Here is a 9,805-nt window from a genome sequence, read left to right on the forward strand (position 1 = left end):
CTGTCACTTGAGAAGCAGTGAGGCCTAGTGGATAGAGCACAGGCCTGGGATTCAGAAGGACCTGTGTTCTAATCGCAGCTCTACCTCTGGCTGCTGTGTGACCTCGAGCAAGTCACTTCACTTCTCTGTGCCTTAGTTACCTCATCTGGGAAATGGGATCTGGGAGCCCTATGTGGGACAGGGACTCTGTCCAACCTGATTAACTTGTATTTACCCCAGCGCTTAGTAACTGTGCCTGGCCTATAGTAAGCAGTTAACAAATACCATTAAAAAAAACCCAAAAACTTGCCTGCTGTGTGAACTTGATCAAGTCACTTTTCTGTGCCTCAGTTTCCTCACCTGCAAAATTTGGATTTTAGACTGTGAGTCTGGTATGGAACACGGACTATGTCTGACCTGCTAATATGGTATTAGCATGAGGATTAACTATGAGCCTCACGTGGGACAACCTGATTACCCTGTATCTACCCCAGAACTTAGAACAGTGCTCTGCACATAGTAAGCGTTTAACAAATACCAACATTATTAATATTATTATACTACAATTATTGTTAGTAAGTAGACCCTCAATAAATACCCTCAATAGACTGATTGAAAACAGAACCAAGCATCACAAGCAAACATGATAACACAACAAGGGACAGGGTGTGTGTGTGCCCAGGGTTTGTGTGTGTGCTGTCATTTATTGGCTTTTTCAGCCATACATTCACCTATAGATGAATTTCTTTGTCCGTGAGGCTTCCTTTTAAAAAAAAAAATCTGTTATTGGTAAGCGCTTACTATGTACAAGGCACTATGCTAAGTACGGGGGTAGCTACAAGCTAGTCAGGTTGGTCATAGTCCCTCTCCCACATGGGGCTCACAGTCTTAATCCCCATTTTACAGATAAGGTAACTGAGGCACAAAGAAGTTAAGTGACCTGCCCATGGTCACACAGCAACCAAGTGGTGGAGCCAGGATTAGAACCCAGGTCCTTTTGACTCCCAGGCCTATCCTCTATCCACTAGGTAAACCTAATTCTCTTTAAGTTAAGTTTCCCCATCACCAACAGAATAAAGGAGCGCTGTCAGTCATCAAACACATTTAGGTTACAATGACTGGGTAAGCAGCTAAGGATCTGAAGGTTGGTTGTGAGATCCACCAGGAAATAACTCAGCTGATTATAAGCATCACTAAAAGTTGATTATAAGCATCACTAAAAGTCTTTGAAGTATGAGACTGTCTCAGACAAACACACACAAATACACACATACACCTGCTACCTTACCCAGATCTTCTGAAGAGGAGTCAGAGTAGAAGCCTGTGATTGCGAGCCCCACGTGGGGCAGAGCCTGTATCTGGCCTGAAAAACTTGTATTTATTCATTCAATCACATTTACTGAGTGCTTACTGTCTGCAGAGCACTGTACTAAGCACTTTGAAAGTACAATTGGGCAAGAAATAGAGACAATCCCTACCCAACAATGGGCATCCCAGTACTCAGAAGCAGCATGGCCTAGTAATTAGTGCATAGGCCTGGGAATCAGAGGACCTGAGTTCTAATCCCAGCTCCGGCATGTGACTGCAATGTGACTTTGGGCAAATCACATAACTTTTCTGGGCCTCAGCTACCTCATCTGTAAAATGGAGATTTAAAAAAAAAAAATGATGGTGTGTGTTAAGCGCTTACTATGTGCCAAGCACGGTTCTAAACACTGAGATAGATAGAAGGTTATCAGGTTGCCCCACTTGGGGCTCACAGCCTTAATTCTCATTTTACAGATGAGGTAACTGAAGCACAGAGAAGTGAAGTGACTTGCCCAAAGTCACACAGCTGACAGTGACGGAGTTGGGATTAGAACCCACGATCTCTGACTCCCAAGCCCATGCTCTTTCCACTAAGCCACACTGCTGGTGAGCCCCATGTGGGACGAGGATTGTGTCCAACCTGATTAGCTTGTATCTACCCCAGAGCTTACTCGGTGTCTAGCACATTGTAAGCGCTTAACAAATACTGTAAAAAAAAAAAACAGAAACAGTGCTTGACACATGGTGAACCCTTAACAGATATCGTAAGAAAGCAAAAAAAAAAGAAAAAGAAAAGTGACAATCAATAGTGCTCCATAAAATGCTAACCCCCTAGCAAGGCACTCGTGGTATTTTACCCGGGTCCCTTGCACGCAGCATGATCTGGTTCGAATCGGCCCAAACCAAGAGAACTTTTCCAGGCTTCCCTGACCTTCACAATTGCCCCTAAAACCTTTGCGTTTACCCCCGTGCTGGTCTGGGTGCATTCGCCCACCATGTCGATGTCATGGAATTCGGCAGCAAGAGCCGTGGCAGAGAGAGGTTGGGCACCAGAAATAAAAATACCCAAAGTCGCTGTATCTAGTAACGGATCTATACTGGGCAGGGGGCAGGGCGACTGAAAACCGGACTGTCTGTTGTTGAGTCAGATGAGTGTTTCCATCTGGTGAAGAAAGGGCGGGCCCTCCGGCCACCTGGGTCCCTAGCACATGAGGCCAGTTTAAACCAGTTGGGACACCCCTACCGGAAATTACAGGCCCCTGGTTCAGGGGGTTCTGGCTGGCGAGGCTTGAGATTGAGAGCACCCAGAACCCCCCTGCCCTTGTCCAACAACTGCCTCACCTCTTCTGTGCTCCGGGGGTGGTGGCTATAAATCAGAATCCCAGCAACCTCCTGGTCAGGGATAACCTCAAGGGGAGAAATATCTCTCCATGCCCGGATCACCGTCCGCTAGCCTGGCTGGGCCAGTGTCCGGTTAGACCCAGGCTGACCTCTAAACCAGCTCAGGCTTGAAGCCCATGCCTGGGCGTCAGCCCATGCCGAGCTAAGATCCCCTCCTGGTGCGGAGACAGCCCGGGCGCTCAAGCCCACAAGAGCTTGAACGAAGAGAAAAGGAGGAAGGGAAGGGCTCAAACATGTCAGCACTGAAGCAAGGCCCTTTCACCTGGGGCCAATAAACATAGCACGGCAGGAGAAAGCGGTGATAAACGGGGCATAAATCTTACCTCTCTAAGCCCTCCCTACCCGCCCTTTGCCATCCTCTAAGGAGTGGTCGGCCAGTGAGACAGCGCAAGCCAAGTTTCAGTGTGCTCCGACGGGCCCTTTACTGATAATGCAGCCTATTAGAACTTCATCAGAAATCAATTTGCCAGGCCCAGCTGAGACGTAACCATAGCTCAGGTCCACAGCAACTGATTATCCTTCTAATGGGATATTCCATTGATTCATTGAATATTTAAATCTTTAAAAGGGTGACGGTATTAGTTGCCGTGGTCACTGGCTGACAGAATTGATAGGGTGAAGAGCGGAGGCAGGGATCTAAGAGAAAAACTATGGCTTTTTCCCAGAGTCCTCTCTTTCCAGGCCATCTGTCTCCTGCTGACACTAGCTGGGAAAAAGGAATTGCAATTTCTTTAGACAGGGGAGGATACTAAAATCAACAACAGCAAAAATAATAATTCCTTGAATTTGTTATTTTCTCCGAACACTTTGATATCGATGACCTCATTCAGTCCCTCACAACATTCCACCGAGGGGGAGGCTGAAATTATTACCCCATCTTACAGATGAGGAAACTGAGGCCCAGGAAAGTTAAGTGACTTCCCCAAGTCACGCATTTATCCCATATAAATGTACGTAAGGATATATACGCATATATAGCTACATATACTCATGTATATATGACGGCTCGATTTGTTTATTCTGACAGTACTGTAAATATTTTTACATCAGTTTCCCCCGTGGAAGTGTAACCTCCCCGTGGGCAAGGAATGTGTCCCCATTACTCTATGCTCCCCAAGCACCTCTCAGAATGCTGTGATGGTGGTGCGATTTGCAGAAGAGGTTTATGACGCTGTCTGGAAGTTCCTACAAATCCTACCAATCCCAAGGCAAAGGGGTTGAACTACGGTCCAACATGGTGCCACATCGTAACGTTCCATTGAGGAAACTCTGCCGAACTGTTGGAGATCTCCTAGTATAGAGCACTTCACCAAATGAATGATCAATGTACGTATTACTATTACTAGTATTATTACTACTATTACAACTAGTACTATGCTATTTCTTCGACCTGAGGCACACAGCAGGCCACTGGCAGAGCTAGACTAAAACCGATGCTTCTTGACTCCCGAACATGGCATCTTTCTACCTCACCACATCCAGACCTGGGATGAGCCCACCCCAAAGACATCAAGGTGATTCACGAAACCAGCTCCCTGAGACTCTCCTCCTAGGAGATAGAGCCAACGTGATGAGGAAGGGCCATCAACCAATCCTATTTATTGAACACTTACAGCGTGGCTTAGTGGAAAGAGCACGGGCTTGGGAGTCAGAGGCCGTGGATTCTGAATCCGGCTCAGCCACTTGTCAGCTGTGTGACTTTGGGCAAGTCATTTCACTTCTCTGTGCCTTAGTTACCTCATTTGTAAAATGGGGATTGAGACTGTGAGCCCCACATGTGCAAACTGATTACCTCATATCTACCCCAAACCTTAGAACAGTGCTTAGAATAGCACATAGTTAGTGCTTAACAAATACCCTCATTATTATTATTTACCGAATATAGTCCACTTGGGAGAAAGTTGGTAGGCCCGATCGCTGACCACTATGAGCTTACAGTTTATTTCCATCCAATGGGAAAAAGTCTCTGTGCTCGCCCTCTTCCTCAGCTCGCCTGGCTCTGCACCCCCCAGCAGAGCTTCTAAGCCAGAGACGGAACTAGGAGGGGGATGTGGAGAAGAAGGCAGCCTTGGACATGTCTGTCTGTGAGGAGTTCATAAAAACAATGTGGGATTTGTTAAGCTCTTACTACGTGCCAAGCAGTGTACTAAGCACTTGGATAGATACAAGATAATCAGGTAGGTCACAATCTCTGTCCCACAGGGGGCTCGCAGTCTAAGTCCGGGGGAGAACAGGTGTTGGCTCCCCATTTTACAGATGAAAAAACTGAGGCACACAGAAATGAAGTGACTTGCTTGCTCGAGGTCACCCAGCAGACAGTCCGCAGAGCTGGAAATAGAACCCAGGTCCTCCGACTCCCCAGCCCGGTCCCTTTCCACCAGGCCACACTGCTTCCTGTTAAAGCAGCGTGGCTCAGTAGAAAGAGCATGGGCTTGGGAGTCAGAGGTCATGGGTTCAAATCCCGGCTCTGCCACTTGGCAGCTGTGTGACTTTGGGCAAGTCACTTAACTTCTCTGTGCCTCAGTTACCTCATCTGTAAAATGGGGATTAAGACTGTGAGCCTCATGTGGGACAACCTGATTACCCTGTATCTACCCCAGCACTTAGAATACTGCTCTGCACATAGTAAGCTCTTAACAAATACCAACTTTTTTTTTAAAGGAGCAGTGAGGGTCAGAGGTCTCTGGTGTGTATTTAGGGTGGTTTAGATATGCAGATAAGAACATCAGCCATGCCACTAGGAGAGTCAACTCCAGTCAAACACTCATTGTAAGCAAACCCACAGTTCTGTCGGCACAGAAATCTCAGAGTATCTGCAAGGGCAGTCTTCCTAGGGATGGCACCATCTCTAATTCTCCATCCCAACTGCCCTCCTCTCCTCTTCTCCCACTCCCTTCTGTGCCGCTCTAACTTGGTCCTTCATTCACCCTCCCTCCCATCCCCACAGCATATATGTAGGTATCTGTATATAGCTGTAATTTATGTATTTATTTAATTGTCTATCTATATTAATGTCTGTCTACCCCTCTAGACTGTGAGCTCGCTGTGGACAGGGATGTGTCTGTTTGTTGTAATATTGTACTCTGTCAAGCCTTAGTACAATGCTTTACACAGAGTAAGCGCTCAATAAATACAATTGAATGAATGAATGAATGCTTAGGTCTTCCTCCAGCAACTTGGTCCCTTCTCATTCACGAATTTCTCCAAACCCCTCTTGGACCCCTTGATACTTTTACCCTGCACATCTTCTTGGGACCCCAGATTTCATATGCCCTCCACCCATCATGTGAAATCATGTTAATCTCTTTTGCAGAAAGTTTGAGTAAACGAGCAGTGCAGCGTTATTAGGGGTCTCTGACCTCGAGGTTCAGAACTGGGTAAGTCCAGATCTTGGCAGGACCTAAGCGTAGGGAAGAGAGAAAAGAGAGTCTTCAATTTGTAATCTCTCTGTCTGATACTCTGACCCCAAGGAATTCCTGCCTCCTTTGCTCCAAGATTTTCCTTTCTCTGGGCAAACATGTGAGGAACTTAAAAAACTATGGCCTGATGGAAATAACAAGGGCCTAGGAGTCAGGAGATCGAGTTTCTAATCCTGGCTTTACCACTTGCCTGCAGTGTGACTTGGGCAAATCACTTAACTTTGCTGTGCCTTAGTTTTTTCATCTGTAAAATGGGATTAAGATACCTTCCTCCTACTTAGCCTGGGAGCCCTATGTATGTCTGATCGGTGCCTAGAACAATGCTTGGCAACTACCACAATTATTAAAGAAGAATCTCCTTTGTCTTCTACACCATAAGCTCATTTAGAGAAGTGGCGTGGCTCAGTGGAAAGAGCCCGGGCTTGGGAGTCAGAGGTCATGGGTTCTAATCCCAGCTCTGCCGCTTGTCAGCTGCGTGACTTTGGGCAAGTCACTTAACTACTCTGGGGCTCAGTTACCTCATCAGTAAAATGGGGGTGAAGACTGTGAGCCCCATGTGGGACAACCTGACCACCTTGTATCCCCCCCAGCGCTTAGAACAGTGTTTTGCACATGGTAAGCACTTAACAAATACCGCTATTAATATTATTATTATTATTTTGGGCAGGGATTAATTCTATTGTATTGTGCTCTCCCAAGCACTTAATACAATGCTCTGCACATAGTAAGCACTCAGTGAATATCACTGACTGATTGTATTGTACTCTCCCAAGGGTTTGATACATTGCTCTGCATATAGTAAGAGCTCAATTAATGCCACTGATTGATTGATTGATTGTCAGGAGTGGTTAGGCTTTGCAAGTTCTTAATATGTTCTTAATGTTAGCATTAAGGCACTGGATTAACCAAACCTGAGACTAAAAATGATGAAAAAGGGGCTGCCGCAGGCAAAATAGGATCATTCATTATTCTTATTCCCCTAGACTCTGAACATCTTTGGGCAATCAATCAACTGGTGGTATTTACTGAGGGCAGAGTACTGTACTAAGCGCTTGGGAGAATACAATGTAAAAGAGTTGGGCAGGGAACATGCCTATGAACTCTGTGGGATTGTACTCTCCCAAGTGCTTAATACAGTGCTCTGCACACAGTAAGTGTTCCATAAATGCCATGGATCCACTGATCCTAGCATTTGTTCCAACAAACCCAGTGGATCTTCCTAGCTCTCTTCACCACAGGGAGGTGACCAGGTCAGTCTTTCCATGTTCTCACCAAATGGCTGTTGGATCCAAGGAGTTGGGATCTAATGGGGTGCAGCATCCCGCTGAGGGAAGAGAATATTTGAATGCAAGCCCATCGGCAATGTCGGGGCCTGATCAGATCATCAGCCCATCCGACCCAGGGGTTTGTCTCCGGGAGTGGCCCCGGAGTCCTTGATGGAATGGGTGTGAGAGGCAGCGGGGGCCTAGTGGAAAGAGCAAGGGTCTGGATGTCAGATGGACCTGGGTTCTAATCCCAGCCCTGCCACTTGTCTGCTGTGTGATCTTGGGCAAGCCTCCTCACTTCTATGGAAATTCAATACCTGAACTATCTCCTACTTTAACTGTGTGCCCCATAATAATAATACCATTGTGAGGTCCCATATGGGGCTCACTGTCTAAGTAGAAGGGAAAACAGGTATTGCATCCCCATTTCAAAGAAGAAGGAACTGAAGCAGAGAGAATGAAGTGACTTGCCCAAGTTCACACAGCTGGTAAGTGTCAGAGCTGGAATTAGAACCTAGGTCTTCTGACTCTCAGGCCTGTGCTTTTTCCACTAGGCCACACTGCTTCCTAGGCCAAGCTGCCCGTCATGGGACAGGGAATGCGTCCTACTTGGTTAGTTTGTATCTACCCCGGGGCTTAGCACGGTAATAGGCACATAGAAACTGCTTACCAAATACCCTTCTTATCATACTGTAGGATGGTTGCTCCACTCATCCATCTCTTCCTTCTCCTCCTCCTCCCCGCCACCCATCTGCTTCATCCTCCATTAGGCCAAGTGCAATAAACAAGTACAGTCATCTGAAAGGCCAGATGGATAAATATAATTAGTTTGTATTTGAAAGGGACACCAGTGGAAGTTTGATTTCCCTTGCCAGATTCAGAAGCAGAATATCAGCTTGAATTTTTCTCAGCAGTGATGGTTTGCCCACCACCATCCGCACAGCCTCCTCTCTGGCACAGAAGCAAAATGAACAACAGGTAGCAATTCGGCTTGGTAACATGGTTGTCCTTTGATGGACGACGGTCGTTTGGCCCACATGATGGTGATATTTTTGTAGAAAGAGAAGCTCTCAGCTGCCCTAACAACCATTTATTTTTGGCTTTTTTTTTTCTACTTCCCGCAGGCAGCCAACACAATAGTTGCTGAGAAAGGGCAGCCGGTTGGCCCACACCAGCCCAACCTCTAAGTGCTAATAAACCTTGGAGCTCCACTTCTTCTCTCTTCCCTGTCTCTATTTTATTTTCAAAGGAGCACAAACACAATTGATTTTAAAATAAAAATATCTGGCTTATCCAAAGAGGCGGATTTTCTTTTCTTTTCTTTTTTTTTTCCAGAAAGGTTAAAAATGATGAGGTAGCCTTATTTTCCCATTATCCTCATTTTGTAACCTTGTGATGGAAACACAACAGGGTCACAATGGCCTTGTGTGTGTGTGTGTGTGTGTGTGTGTGTGTGTGTGTGTGTGTGTGAGAGAGAGAGAGAGAGAGAGAGTTTCTGTGTACATGTGATGATGATGGGGGAGGAGGCAGCTTGTAGCTGGTGAAGTGATGAGAGTGAATGAGACCACCTGGGGCCATGGTAGACTGGTTTACATATTGGGACAACAATTTAATTAATAATTATGGCATTTGTTAAGCACTTACTATGTTCCAGGCAATGTACTAAGCACTGGGGTGGATACAAACAAATCAGAGGACAGTCCTGAACCCATCTTGGGCTCACCATCGTAATCCCCATCTTACAGATGAGGTAACTGAGGCCCAGATAAATGAAGTGACTTGCCCAAGGACACGTAGCAGACAAGAGGCAAATCCGGGATTAAAAACCATGACTTTTTGACTCCCAGGCCTGTGGACAGAGCTCTGTCCACTACGCCGTGCTGCTTCTCAGGGGTAGGAGTGAAGCGTGTGGGTGGGGTATGGAGCTGGGGCAAGGGACACAAGAGAGAAGTGGAAAGGGGTGGAGGTTGGGGCCTGGCCAGGTGGTCAGGCAATGTCAGTGGGGCGACAGCTTCTCTGTCCAAGTTTCGACCGTGTGGGCCGGATGGTTGGTCTGGTCTCAGGTGATTGTCCAGCTCAGAAGGGTTCAGAAGGGGAAATTACAGATCTAGAAATCTTCATGCCATGCTCCTACCTCCAGGGTAGGCTCCCTGCCCTTTCCATAGTGAAGCTGGCCATGCTTCTCAACAGCTGGAAATCGGAAGCCGGAGGTGCGGAGGGAACACAGATTTTCCCTCTTCCCTGTCCCCCTCACCCACCCCCCAGGTCAGCACGCTCTGTTCGGACACCCGGAGGTTCTGGATGGGTCCTGGCTGGGATAGAGCCAGCACCCAGCTTGGCCTGCAGAAGCCCCCTGTGGGAAATGGAGGTGGGAAGAGATAAAGCCAGGTCACCAAAGAAAGGGGGAATGGGAACCTAGGCTGGTGCATGGCA

General features: G+C 46.9%; 1 long non-coding RNA gene across 1 annotated transcript; it reads left to right on the plus strand.

The window, feature by feature from the left end:
- The first annotated feature begins 3,930 nt into the window (after positions 1 to 3,930).
- Positions 3,931 to 8,583, plus strand: LOC103170261. The gene is made up of 2 exons (XR_486060.3): positions 3,931 to 4,014; positions 8,497 to 8,583. It is a non-coding gene; the product is annotated as an uncharacterized LOC103170261 (long non-coding RNA).
- Positions 8,584 to 9,805: the final 1,222 nt, after the last annotated feature.

The sequence above is a fragment of the Ornithorhynchus anatinus genome, chromosome 5, assembly GCF_004115215.2.
Source record: "Ornithorhynchus anatinus isolate Pmale09 chromosome 5, mOrnAna1.pri.v4, whole genome shotgun sequence".
NCBI classification, from domain to species: domain Eukaryota; kingdom Metazoa; phylum Chordata; class Mammalia; order Monotremata; family Ornithorhynchidae; genus Ornithorhynchus; species Ornithorhynchus anatinus.